The sequence below is a fragment of the Myotis davidii genome, unplaced genomic scaffold (assembly GCF_000327345.1).
Source record: "Myotis davidii unplaced genomic scaffold, ASM32734v1 scaffold512, whole genome shotgun sequence".
In the NCBI taxonomy this organism is placed as follows: domain Eukaryota; kingdom Metazoa; phylum Chordata; class Mammalia; order Chiroptera; family Vespertilionidae; genus Myotis; species Myotis davidii.
The window spans coordinates 1371673-1386119 of NW_006284323.1; positions in this window are offsets into that span (position 1 = coordinate 1371673).

Sequence of the window (14447 nt, forward strand, 5' to 3'; positions counted from 1 at the left end):
ATGGGTCCCAGCTCTGCGCTCGCCCAGGGGCCTGCAGATGAGGGTCCTGGGGTTCACCCTCATTCATCTCTGCCTGGAAAGGAGGTGTGCTTTCAGGCCAGGTGGGGGGGAAGGGAGAAGAGGGGCGGGTGTGAGTGTCAGACTCTCCCAGGAAGGAGCTCGGCCTGGAGGTTGGAGGTCACCAGTCCCAGCCAGACAGCCTCTCCTGCTCCCAGGCACCCCACACTGGGAGGGGGCTCAGCAGCAACATGCAATTAGGGCCCTCTCCCCAGCTCCCCAACTCCCCTGGCAGCTTGTAAAGTCATGCCACAGCTTGAGAGGCACATTCTGGACACCCCAGTTTATGTCCCTTCTAACACAGGGATGTAATCACGGCCCGCTCTGTGATCAGCCAGATGAAAGGTGCCAGGGAGCGGACAGGTGTAATTGGGGCCCCTGTCGTCAGGGCAGAGCCAGCCCCCAGGTTAGGTTCTCACAAGGACCGCCAACCCAGCTGGGGCCAGCTGGCCTGATGTGGGGAGCAGAGTGGAGCAGGGAGGAGGTCAGGGGAGAGGAAGGCCATGCTGTCCCAGTTCTCGGCCTTCCCCTTCTCCCTCCTTCATTTCTCTCCCCTGCTCTGCCACCTGTTCGTCCAAGCCTCATGGCTCCTGAAGGTAGAGGGTTGGCCCAAGAGTCTCTGGGGGGCTGCTTATGTAGGACACAAGGGGGTGCCTTCCTATACACCCCATATTTAAGCCTGGCTCTTGTAAGCATGTTACTGAATGGCCTGCTGCAATGGGGATTTTGGCAGAATCCTCAGTCTCTTCTTTATGTCCCAGAATCTTCTTTGTTCATCCATCCGTCATTTATCCGCCATCTATTTCTATCCATTCCTCATCCACCCGTTATCCATCCATTATCCGATTATCATTCACCATTCATTATCCATCATCCAACATTTACCCATCATCTCTCCATCCATTTATTCACCATCCATCTTCCATGTATGCATTCATCCACCACCATCCATTCACTTGTCCACTATCCATCTATTCATCCCTCTCATAGAAAGTGCTGAGCACCTGCTAATGTGCCAGGAGCTGTGCTTGTCCCGGGAGCTATACAGGTGTTCAAGGCCTGAGTCCTACCACCATGGAGCCTGTGGTCTACTGAGGAAGCAGCCCGAGCATGTTTGACGGGTGTCATCTGTAGCCATGGGTACAGCAGTGTCCAAGCATGGCACAAGTGCTGAGTTGCCACCTCCACCTTCATTCTCTTGCTCCTCAGCCTGTTTCTCAATAGCCCTGCATTCAAGGTAGGGAGCACCTCCTTTGCCCCCCCTCCCCCCACCGCTGCCCCCTCCCTGCTCCAAAGCCTGGGAACCACTGGAGGAGGACTGGAGCCTGAGGCCAGGGTGATTAGCAGCCTGCCTCTGCTGGTCTCCACAGGACTTCCCCAGAGGCCACAGCAGCTCAGGAATGCGCCGCATTTTTCTCATTTTAATAAAGGTACAAAGGGCACTTGTGGAGCTAGGAAGCCAAGAAATCATGCCCTTTCAGGTACATTCTTGGCTGCTGTGCTGGGGATGGTGGGGCTTTTTGAGGGCGGGAGCAGTTTTATTTGCAAGTTTACCTCTGACTCAGCCTGAGGAATGCCACCACCACCTGACTGGCAGACCCCTCAGCCCGTGCCTGGTGCCTGGCGAAGCATTAGGGGCAGGGAGGGCGGGGAAGAGCAGGCTGAGAGGATGAGCCCACCACAGCAGAGGGAGGGGGGATAGGAGCTGAGGCCCAGAGGAGCAAGGTGGCTTGAAGCCCCGAGCAGTGACGCAGAGAGAGGATGAGCCGTGGGCCTGCGGGTCCTCCTAGCACTGCAGTGCCTCATGTGTTTCCTTCCTCCCACGGACAAACCCTGGCCTCCGAGTCCTGAAATGTACCTGTCTCAGCCCCGGCCCTGACACACGGAGTGACTTAGGAGGAGTCACCTGCCGCCATCCCTCCAGCCAGGGCGTCCGCCACCTGAAAAACAGCTTTGAGCCCAGTGCGCTGTGAGAGCCGGTGACTTACTAATTCTTATGAGTGCTCTCGGGAGCATGAGTGAGGCAGGCACACGCTAACAGAGGGAATCTTCCCTTAGTCCCTCAGGAGCAGCCTGTGACCTTGGGCAAGTTCCCCGCCTACATCCCACTCCCCCCTCCACCCCCCCGTTTCTCAGTCTCATTGCCTTGCCTATTAAACAGCGATGATAATAGCATCTCCCGAATGGAATGTCCCCAGCTTTGTGGTGTCAGTAAAAGGCTTTGAGCTTCCAGAGGAAAGGCACCGAGCTCCAAGGTGTTATTAGAAGTAATTGGTCTGCAATTGGGAAACCCTTCAAAGAGGGCAGACTCAGTTTACTTCACCCAGTTTCTCTGTCTCCTCTCAATCTCTTCTCTCTGTTCACCTTGAGATTGCTACCCCTTGCCCACCGCCCCCTCGTCCCTTTCTCATCTCAGCTCCCTGCAGGCTACTCACACACTTTCACTCCCAGCTTCACACTCTCCCCACTAAGCATTCTGCCTCTGAAGTGATGGAACCCAGGACAAGTAGAACTGGCAAGGACCCTGGGGAACATTGAATTCAAATCTCAAGCCACAGAAGTAAAGGTTGTCCACCCATCCATTCGTCCATCCATCCATTCATCCATCTATACACCCACTCATCCATCTATCCACTCATCTATCCACCCATTTATCCTCATCCCATCCATCTATCCATTCACTCAACCATCCGTATATCCATTTATACATCCATATATCCATTCGTCCATATATCCATTCACCCATTCATACATACATACACCTATCCATTCATCCACTTACCCATCTATCCACTCATCCATTGACCTAGCTATCCTTCTATGCCAGGTCTTAGTGCTTAGTCTGCCAGGTCTGTGTTAGGTGCTGGAGATACCCACATTAACTCAGGCTGCCTTTAGTTCCTACCAGGACTCACCTGGCAGCATAAATGCAAGACAGTGCCCTGGCTTCTCACAGGGAACCCCTTGTCCTGCCCTACACATGCGCATAGGGCCTTTTTCCTTCTCATCACCCTGACCTACACTCTATTCTTCTTCTCTGCAGGGGCGCGGAGGTTGTAGGACAGGGTAGGAGGATGACCCTAGGGCCTCTGATTCCTGAATATCTCCTGAAATTGTGGTGCAGACAGCCACATGTGGGACAATGCTCAACCACTGAGCCACACCAGCTGGGCACTGAAGCAGAATTTTAAAAAGTCAAAGGATGAGTCTTGTGCAGAGTCAGCATCTGTCAACAATTTATTTTTTTAATATATTTTTTATTGATTTCAGAGAGGAAGGGAGAGAGAGAGAGAGAGAGAGAGAGAGAAACATCAATGATGAGAATCATTGATTGGCTGCCTCCTACATGCCCCCTACTGGGGATCAAGCCCGCAACCCAGGCATGTACCCTTGACTGTAATTGAACTCGGGACCCTTCAGTCCGCAGGCCAGCGCTCTATACACTGAGCCAAACCAGCTAGGGCTGTCAATGATTTATTGATCTCAATCATAAGGAAGCCAGCAGGATGGTCAAGCTGGTTCCCAAACCATAGAAACAATGAAAGACTAGTGTCTGAGAGAAGGTGCATGGCCACATTGCACAGGGCTCCCCAGTGCACTACACAGTCCCTGCTGGTAGTCTGCGGTTGATAAACCACTACCATCTCTTTGGGACAAAATCCTATTTGTTGCCACCAGATAGGATCATTGGCATCACCATCAGTTTGCCACCAGTTAATATGAGGCTAGCAGATCTGTCAAACCCCTCATTCAATAAAGACCAGAACAAAGGCGCATGCCCACTGGTTGCTGGTGTCTCCAGGGTGTCCAGTCGTAGGTGGTCCTCGTGCAGAGCTGTGAATGAGGCCAGGTTCCACCCTGAGCGACCAGGAGAAAGCCACCCACCGCGCCAGATGTGGCTGAGAACTGGCCGCTGGAGACCGGCTGTCGCTGTCGCCAGGTACAGAGGAGGAATGCAGGCTGGAGAAGCTAAGTGCAACTAAGGTCACCCGGCCGGAGGGTGATGAGTCGGGAGCAGATGCAGGTCAGACACCCAGACCCCAGGTCCTGAGTCCAGTAAGCAGCTCACCGATGACCTCACTCTCCGGATCTGCAGCCGGGAAAACCATGCCTGGCCCAAAGGAGTCATTCGTCTTCCAGCCAGACCTGCCGGGGCTGGGGGAACGCACTTCAGATCCCGAGCCTGAGCATGCGTGGTTTTACCCACTTTCTGTGCACAATACTCATTGCATCCAAAGCAGCTAACTACCGACTGCAGGTGGAACGGCCTGGCCCTTCGGTGCCCACAGCTCCGCACAGTGAGGTCTTTGCCCTGCTCTGGGCAAGGCCAGGCTCAGGGTTGGGGGCTGCTTTCTGGGCACCTCCTCATTGGGATGGGCACTAACATTGGGGGTAACAGGAAGATACAGACCTTCACTGAATCTGTCTTTTCAGCAGAGGTTCTAAAGATATAGGGGAGACACCATCAGATGGGGCCGTGGGTGGGAGGAAGAGCTGGAGAAAACTGCCAAGTGCAGGCCTCCAGGGCCTCCCTCAGCTCCATCGCAGGTTTTGAGTAATCTTGAGCCTCCCGCCTCCATCAGCTCCTGGATTCACCTCCTCAGTGACCATCAAAGTGCTCAGATCACATCAGGCAGAACACAGTATTCCCACTTCTGCCTCATCTGATGGCTGGTTTCTGTGAGTCACGCTTGGGGCGACAAGCAAGGCAGAAATTCTATTTGTCACTGTCTTTTCTTTGAGTACGAACAGAGACAGTCCCCAAATTCTAAGAATTTCACATGTGAAGAAAGAAATAGCTCAGTGAAAGACACCCAAGGTGCCCACTTATTGGGAAACCTTGCTGAGTTTTACTAACCTGTTATCTTTACCCCGGAAAGGACGTTCCAGCTCCTGATCTCGGGAGGCACAGTGGCCCAGGAAGAGCTGTCCCGGGTGGTCCTTCCCTGAGCTCCGGCGCCTCGTCCTCAGGAGCCACGCCTGCGGGTTGGGAGACTGTCTCATGAGGCTCCAAACGTCTGGCAAACATCTCCTGACACATCGTTTAGTATCCGTTGACCTACAGTGAGTTACCCAGTCTCGGTTTAGTGACATGCGTTGACACCACTTTCCTCCCAGCTCCGGATGCCCCTGAGGATGGAGGGAAAGGGGGGTGAGAGCAGCTGGCAGTGGTCGGCGACGAAGCTCACTCTGTAGCTTTGCCAGGACCGGCCTTCACTTCATGGAACACCTGGACCCTCTGTCTCCTCGCCCCATACCTCAGTGCTGCCTGTGAGAGACAAGCATCCCTTTTTACTGTGTTTTCTACAACGTTTATCACATCGAGACCAAGCAGGAAAGGCTTCGACTCCATAGAAACCTCATCCGTTGGATTTTGACTGTTCCCCGTGGCCAGGCCCCATGCTAACTCCCCGTGAGGAGCTGGGTCCGGGCGCCTCCCAAGTGTGTGAATGATCATGTAAGCAGAGACCCTTTAAAATGGAGCAAGCGCTGCCCTGCCAGAGGAACTGCCTGGCACATCTGAGGCCCATTCCTCTGGGCAGAGTAACCTGTGGGTGGGCTAAACACTGTGCCCCAAAGAACTGCTTGCAAAGATAACAAGAAAGCAGATGTGACGACTCCTGCACTGGTGACAACACTGGAAATTAAAAACGTCGCTTAGAATTAGCATCACTATATTAGTTTATCTGCACCAACGGCAAGGCCTGCCTTCTATGGATGTAACAGCCCCCCTCCCCTTTCTCATCAATACCCCCGGCCTTTGCCTCCTCGTCGGGACATGATTTGGCTTCTGCCTGAATCACTGCTCTCCAAATAGCTCTTCTTATTGATCTTGAGTCAATGCCTTTGCCTCTCAATTGGAAAGACCCTTTTATTTTTAGGTCAATATGTGCCTGCCTCCTCCGTGGGGTGCAGCACCTCCCCTTGGTGTTGCTTAGCTGCAAAAACACACATTTCCATGGGACATGCAAAACACCAACACGGTCTCCCTTGGTTCCACCCTTGTCCGCTCCTCAGGCTGACAACTCCCATGAGCCGCCACTAGAGGGTGCACACCCAAGGCCCCAGGCTTGGAAGGGCGCAAACACAGTTTAAGCTCTGCTAGCGAGGTTGTGACTTCCTTAATGCTTTCTGAACTAGGAACACTGTATTTTCATCCTGCATCAGGCTCTGCAAATTCAGCAGGTGGTCCTGCCTGCCACCCCCTTTAGCCAGGCTCCCACACATCGATTTTGTCATTAACTCTGCAAGGTTGAGGTTTGTCTTCAGAAGAAAGCCCTGGAGTAGGAGAAGGAGGAAACAGAAGAAGGATCGAGCAGGTAGGAAGACAGGTTTGGAGCATGTGGAGGGGGGCCTGTCTTCATCCCAGCGTCCTTCCTACGAGTCCCAGGAAAGGGCAGGGAGTTGCACCCTGCTTTGCAAAAAGTAAAGGAGAAACTGCTTTCCTGTCTTCTGAGATGGCCCTGGACATGTTTCTGAAGTCCCACGAGGGGTAAACATGGTTATTCCATGTTGATCTCAAAATACAAACAACCACAGTAAACCTGTGAGTGGTCCCTGGGTGTCAGCCAGGGAGTGGAGGCAGAGGGAAGGGAGGAGTTCAGGGATCCATCAAGCGTGGCTTCATCCTGGGGGCCCCTCCCCCAGCCTGGGGCTCTGGAAACCTCTCCCTGGGACATCTTCTGGAGCTGAGGGTCTCAGAGAAGATCTCCCCCTGATGCCTGCTGCTCACTTCCTCAATGTTGGCCTTGAAATTTGACAAATGAGAACTGGTAAATATCTTATCTACACTAATAAAAGAGAAACATGCAAATTGGTGTCACTCCACTACACCCACCAGCCAATCAGAGTGGCTATGCAAATTAACCCAACAAAGATGGCAGTTAATTTGCATACGCAGGTGTGGAGTGAAGACTGAAGAGGCTTGGCTTCTCTGCTGTGGCCAGACCAAAGGCTTGGGTCCCGAGTACCAGAGGAAAACCGGTGCCAGCAGCCATGGGAAGGAAGGCCTATTGAGCAAATCTTCATGCAACAGGCTTCGTTAACTAACAAAACGGTAATTCTAAAAAGAAAGAGAAATGAAATGTTCAAAACACTTTCTCATTATTCCTTAACAGAGTCACAGACAAAGCACGATTTATAAAAGGCTAAAAACCTTATCATCAAGTCTGATGCTCTTAGACCTAGGGTGCTGTCTGTAATTTGCAGGTGAAGAAAGAGAAGGCCAACCAGAGAGGTGTGATCACCCAAGATCACACAGCCAGCAGCAGAGCCAGGGCTGGAATCCAGTTCTTCTAGATCTCGGGCCTGAGGCAGAGCAGTCAGCTGGATCCACGAAGGGTCAGAGCCGGACACTGCGCAAGACCCAGCTGCGCCCCGGAGACTTGCTGGAGGTGACCTCGGGCCTGTCTCCCAGTCCTGGGGCGTCCTCAGCACCTATTACCACGTTAGTGTGGAGGTTTTTTTTTTTTCTTATTTGTTTCTTTTTTTCATTATTTTTATTATACAATGTTTTAAAAATAATATTATCTACATCTATCTCTATCTCTATCTCTATCTCTATCTGTATATATAAAAGCCTAAGCAACCGAACGACCAGCCAACCAGTTGCTATGATGTGCACTGACCTCCAGGGGGAAGACGCTCAACACAGGAGCTGCCTGCTGGTTGTCAGTGTGCTCCCACAGTGAGAGTGCCACTCAGCTGACTGGGATGAGCGGGGCCAGGATGAGCGGGAGCGGATCCTCCCAGCCACCTGCCTCTTCGCACACTACTACATCCCTCGGGGGATATTGGATGCCAGTTTCAGCACGATCCCCGCAGGCCAAGCCAAGGGACCCCACCAGTGTACAAATCCATGCACCAGACCTCTAGTTGAGATATAATTCACATGCCATACAATTACCCACTTAAAGTATACACTCAATGGTTTTTAATTTATTCATAGTTATGGAACCATCACCACAATTTTAGAACATTCTCATCACCTAGAAAAGAAACTCTGCACCCCCAACCTCCCCCAGCGGGCCTAGGCAACCAGTAATCTACTTTCTGTCTATATGGATTTCTACAGTTTGTACATCCCACACAAATGGATTTGTACAGTATGTGGCCTTTTGTGGCTGCTTTCTTTCACTGAGCATGACATCCTCAAGATTCACCCATGCTGTAGCAAGTGCCAGAGCATCAGTCCATTCTATGGCTGGATAATAGCCTATTGATGGCTAGGTCATCCTATGCCTAGATCATCCTATGGCTACTCCATCCCATGGCTGCTCTATCCCATGGCTACTCTATCCCATGGTTACTCTATCCCATGGCTACTCCATCCTATGGCTACTCCATCCTATGGTTATTGCATCCTACGGGGTTATTGCACTACGGCTGCTCCACCAGACAGCTACTCCATCCTATGGCTTCTCCATCCTATGGCTACTCCATACTATGGCTACTCTGCTTTATGGTCACTCCATCCTATGGCTACTCTGCTTTATGGTTACTCCATCCTATGGCTACTCCATCCTATGGTTATTGCATCCTCTGGCTGCTCCATCCTATGGCTACTCCATCCCATGGCTGCTCCATCCTATGGCTGCTCTATCCTATGGCTACTCCATCCTATGGCTACTCTGCCCTATGGCTACTCCATCCTATGGCTGCCCCATCCTATGGCTACTCCATCCTATGGTTATTGCATCCTACGGCTGCTCCATCCTATGGCTACTCCATCCTATGGCTACTCCATCCTATGGCTGCTCCATCCTATGGCTACTCTATTCTATGGCTACTCCATCCTATGGTTATTGCATCCTCTGGCTGCTCCATCCTATGGCTACTCCATCCTATGGCTGCTCCATCCTATGGCTACTCTATTCTATGGCTACTCCATCCTATGGGTATTTCATCCTACGGCTGCTCCATCCTATGGCTACTCCATCCTATGGTTATTGCCTCCTCTGGCTGCTCCATCCTATGGCTACTCCATACCATGGCTGCTCCATCCTATGGCTGCTCTATCCTATGGCTACTCCATCCTATGGCTACTCTGCCCTATGGCTACTCCATCCTATGGCTGCCCCATCCTATGGCTACTCCATCCTATGGCTACTCCATCCTATGGCTATGGCCCACGGACCTGTGCACAGATGTTCTGCTTTTCCCAAGGCCCAGCAGCACACCCAGGGACACTCCCTCAGGGCTGCCTTTGAAAGCGGGGCAGCTCTCTGGGATGCTGGGAGGACCCAGCTCTCGGTCTGGGGGTCTACCCTGTGAGTCACCTGTGGGGTCTTGCTGGAGTCTCACCTGACATCTTTCTCTACCTCAGACGCCTCTAGTGACAAGGGGTCTGCCATGTCACATGGCTCAAGCCACAGGGTTGCTTACGCCGTGGCCTAGACCTGCTGTAGCCTCTCTTTACTTTGGGCCTTGTTCCCCACCAGCAGCCTCCCACCCCATCTGCTGGGGTCAGAATGGGATCCAGGGCGCAGAATGAGCTGTCCCCACCCAGGGGCCAGTCTGGCCGGTGCTACTGCTTCTCAGCTCCAGTCACCATGCTCTCACCGTCAGGTCACAGGCTGGGTCCTCAGGGTCTGTCACCCAGGAGATGACTCTATAAAAGTCACATTGGCCTTGAACTCCCAGTTTTTACTTTAAGTTGCTGATTAATAGACCTGAGATGGTCAGTTTTCCTTTGGAAGCTGTATCTGCCCACGTCCAGTCTTTCAAGTGACCATATGTCTTGATATACGGCAACATTTCACCCGTGCACGACCCCTCCATTTTTACTCAGCTGGCCAGGGCAAAGATGGAGCTCCCCCACCCAGGCCAGCCACCTTCCAGTCCCCTGTGCCAGGGTCCTCACTGCTGCCCTGTGGGGTACCCCACCTGGGAGTCTCACTTCCAGGGGCAGAGGACGGACCGTCCAGCTCTCAGGGTCCCCGGCCCTGTCGCTGAACAGGCTCTGCCCAGGTGCACAGAACTGGGGACAGTCTGTTATTCTCCCTAGGTCTCATGACTCACGGCGAAACCTCGCCTGCACCTTGTGGCCGCCACCAAAGCCCCAAGGAAAAGGTGATTACAACCGTTGTCTTCTTTTAAACTCTCCCCTCCTCCAAGGAGAAAAGCCGGAGCACAAAGAGGGACCTAAGGTATCTCCTTATCAGCAGCCTGATATGGGCCTGGAATGCTGGCCGGGGCCCAGGCACTCAACAGAGGAACTTCTCAGGGACGTGACCTCCTTCATCCATTTCCTGGAATCTGATGGGATCCCTCCTCTCCGGTGTCCCCCCCACCCCCCCAGCCTCTTGCCTGAATGAGCAGCTGCCCCAGGGCCAGGTCTCTGGGGGCAGGGGGCATGTAGTGGTCAGGGAGGCAGGCATCCTGCAAGCCTGGGTTTGAATCCACCAATACCAGTCTCAGGTCCACAGGCAGGATTCACCCCCAATCTCCTCATCTGCCCATCGGGACCAGAATTGGACTTTTTGACAAAGTAGCTTCAGAATTAGGGGATGTCCATAAAAACAGGACCAGCATCTGAGGCGTGGGGAGTGCCCAAGGAGAGGAAGGCCCGGAACAAGAGAGGGGAGAGCTTGTCTCTAAAGTGGGATTATCAGAAGGAAGCAGCAGCTGCCTGGATGTTCTGTGGCTGCCAGCCCTCCAGCCCTGTCACCTGCCATTCTGTGCCCCCGTCTCTCCGCAGTTGCCCGGACACCTCAGACATGTCACTCCGCTTCCAAGGCAGCCTTGTGAGACGTGTCCCCACCCTTGAGCTGTTCTGTCGCTGCTCCCCAGCAAGGACCACTGGCCTTTGTCAGGAACCAATGTATCCAGGGGCCGCAAAGCACTCACACGCGTGGTGTCTCCTCAGGATGAGGGCCGGGGCCAGAGCTCCACCTGGAGAAGGTGCGGGTCCAGAGGCGTGAGAGGGCTGTGGGGTGGGGGTGGGGGGCTGCCCCTGTGACACTGAGGGAGAGACCCACCGCCTTGGCCTGAAGCCAGGACCACAGAAGGTAAGGGGCAGTGTCCACACAGAGAAGGCAGCCGGACCCTGCAGGGACACCGGGCTTATTCCCCGGGAAGAGCACGTTCCCCGCCTCATGCCAATAGACGTGTTCTTCCCGCGTCAGCGTCTCCTGCAGCAGCAGCGGGCAGCACCCCCGCCAGCTCAGCCATCGTGGGAAAGAGCAGGACCGAGTGAACTTGGTCTGGGAGGCCGTGTTGAGAGACGCACGCATCCTTCTGCAGAGGGACAAGCACACGGGTGGGTGTGCGTGTGACTAACGGGGAGTCGCCCGCGGACACCCAAGTCCTCCTGCCCGCTCCTCCAGCTCAAGGTGAAGACTAGGTTTCTCTTAACTAAAGGGACTGATGCGTCTTCCCTGAAATCCGCAGAGGCCAACGCGGGGGTCACTGCTGGAAACCGTGGTGCCTGTGGGAAGGCCCCACTCCAAGGGCAGCCACACTCTGGGAGGCGCGGTCGCTTGCGGCCACCTCCCGGCAGCTGGCACTCACCCACGGCCTAACCTAACCGCTTCACCTGGAGGCTGCCGCGAGTCAGAAATACCTCGGCGGCGGCAGCACGTGTTCCATCAGGGCGTGAGGAGAGGCCTGAACTCTCTCTGGCTCTGTAACTCTCTCTCCTCCAGCAAAAGGGCCCTGTGGCCCCTGCCCTGACCGTCATGGCGGCAATGACTTCATCAAAGGGAAGTGCTGGGCCTGGCGTGGGCCCCACAGGCTCACAGTGTGCAGTCAACTAACTGCCCAGACAAAAGGTGTTCGAAGCCAACCTGCGACATTGCGCCTAAGACCCGTGTCTGTCTGGGTCGAGGTGAGCCCCGCCCACCCCAAGCCAGGTCCTCTCCTTACGGGATCCCCTGCCAGCCCTGTGCTGTCTGCTTCCGGCCGGGGCAGCAACTGATCCTGGAACCAGCCAGCCAGACAGTAAATACATTCATCTCTGCGGGAACTCCCTCACAGCTCAACTCTGCCACAGCCCCCACTGCTGGGAGCAAGCGGTCATAGACAACACGCACACGTGGGTGTGCTGGGTTCCAATAAAACTTTATGTACAAAACGGGCCGTGCCCACCCCAGTTACAGGGTTAAGGGGCTCCTTTGGAATCTGTGCAGGCCTGGACGCGATAGGGAACTGCCTCGCCTCATCCCACCAGCCTGGGCCTCCTTTCCTCACGGGCAAACTTGACGGCTGAGCAGTGGGCAGCGGGCCGGGACCCGGGCCCTCCATTCAGCATCTTCACAGGCCGCTCTACAGAGAGAGGGTTGTGCTCCTCCGCGTGAAGGCCTCTGGCTTCAGTGCTCTTTAAAGAGTCCCCAGGGAGGGCTGTCTGTGACTTCTTGCCCAAAGCAACAGGACTGTTGGGAGCAGGAGCTCTGCATTGGGGAGGGAAGGCCAGGGGATAAATTTGAGAAGGACACAAGGACTAGGCAGTCTTGGCCCAGGGTTTTCCCTCTCTTTTGAGTAAGAGCCCCCAGAATCCTTATCAGCCTACTGAGAGGCTGCTCCCTGCCTTCCTTGGTCCGGGCAATGCAGGAGCCGGGCCCAGGCGCCTGCTCCCAGGCAGGTGTGCTCGCATCAGAGGAACACCTGCTTCGGGCCTGCTGGGGGTTGACACACAGCCAGAGGTTGCAGGGTGGCCACCCCGGGGCGCCCCGGCTGCTCCAGCAGCAAGCCTGCCCTTGTCCATGAGTACAGCCCCAACTCCCTCGGGGGGACGGGGAGAGTTTACAAACACCACTGGTGACCCAGGGGAGAGGGCACTTCCCAGGCGGGCTCATTCCCACGAGAAGAAGGGCTGTTTATCCCACGGCCACAGCACCAGCCCAAGCAGGCCGCCTGCTGCGGAGGTCCCGTGTGGCCACTGGGCAGGGCACCCAGGAGGCCTCAGCTCGCCGGCCTATCGGAGGGCCTCCACACTAAACGCCACCTGAGCCAGGCCCAGCGGGGGAGGGCGGGGAAGGGGGAATGGGGTCCTTCCATGTTCACTGTACTTGTAACCCCATCGGCCACAGCACCGCCATCCTGCGAGGGGGAGAGGAGATCTATGGACCCCCAAGCTTTGCTCACCTCCCCATGCTGCACGGCCTCACCAGGTGGACGCCCTTGGACACCGGTGCCCACCTGTGTCACCCCAGATGCCAGAAAACAGCAACAAGCCAGTGGAGGATACCACGGCAGGAAGCCCACCTCCCACAGGACCTGGAGCGGGCGTCCCTTCCTGCTGGACTGTCCCTGGGAGTCGGGGGCTGAGCCCTCTCAGCTCCCCCTCCACCTGCTCCTGTGGGGAGCTGAGGCTCCTTCCAGCACCCCATGGAGAGGATCTGATAAGAGTATAATAACACCGGCCGCTCCATTCTCCCTGGGGGAGCTCCCAGGATGAGCTCACCTCTGCACCACCTGTGAGCCAGGGACCAGGGCTCCGAGGCAGAGGGGTTCCTGTGTGGGAAGCGGGGGACCGGCCTCCCAGGTCCTCCCTCCTGGTTTTGAATGTGATTCCTAAGCATTCACCAGGCTCCTTCCATAGGAACCCTGCCTTCCGGAAACAGGTTCCAGGTGAGTCAGACTGGGGGTGAGCGTGTGTGAAGGGTAGGGCAGCTCACAGACGGCCTTGATCTCCAGGTTCAGGGGTTAAGGGGTAAAAAGCAGGGTCTGGCCAGAGCTGGGCCCAGGCAGACACTGGAGGAGAGAGGAGGGCGGCCCCATGGAGAAGAGGCATGGGGAGGGGGATGGAGATGGAATTGATAGAAAGTGGGGGGTCCTGACCTTTTCCATATTAGGAGTGCTTCTCAGACTAGTGCTGAAGTGAGCAAAGGTGGGTTCCAAGGGAACCAGTGGTGCTCGCTCAGGTCATCGGAATGGGAAGGAGAAGGTGGATGTCACAGCATCTGCGTCTGAGCTCAGCGGACGGCAAGGCCAGCCCACGGCCGGTAACCTCGCGAGTGGGTGAGAGGAGGCGGTGCTTCCGAGAAGAGGCAGGCGCGCGGTGACATGGGCACCCCTGTGGCTGCTGCGGGGCCGTGGCCACAGGCACCGCTCACCACACTGTCGTCCGTGTTTACAAATAAAGTGGAGGAAACTCTACATTTTACTGAGAAGTTAGTAAAAATAAGGTGTGAGCCCTGACCGGTTTGGCTCAGTGGATAGAGCGTTGGCCTACGGACTGAGGAGTCCTAGGTTCAATTCCAGTCAAAGGCATGTACCTTGGTTGCAGGCACATGCCCCGTGGGGGGTGTGCAGGGAGCAGCTGATTAGTGTTTCTCTCTCATCGATGTTCTAGCTCTCTATCCCTCCCCTTTCCTCTCTGTAAAAATATCAATAAAATATATTTTAAAAAAATAAGGTGTGATTTTTTCCTCCTGATGCCCCCCCCCCCC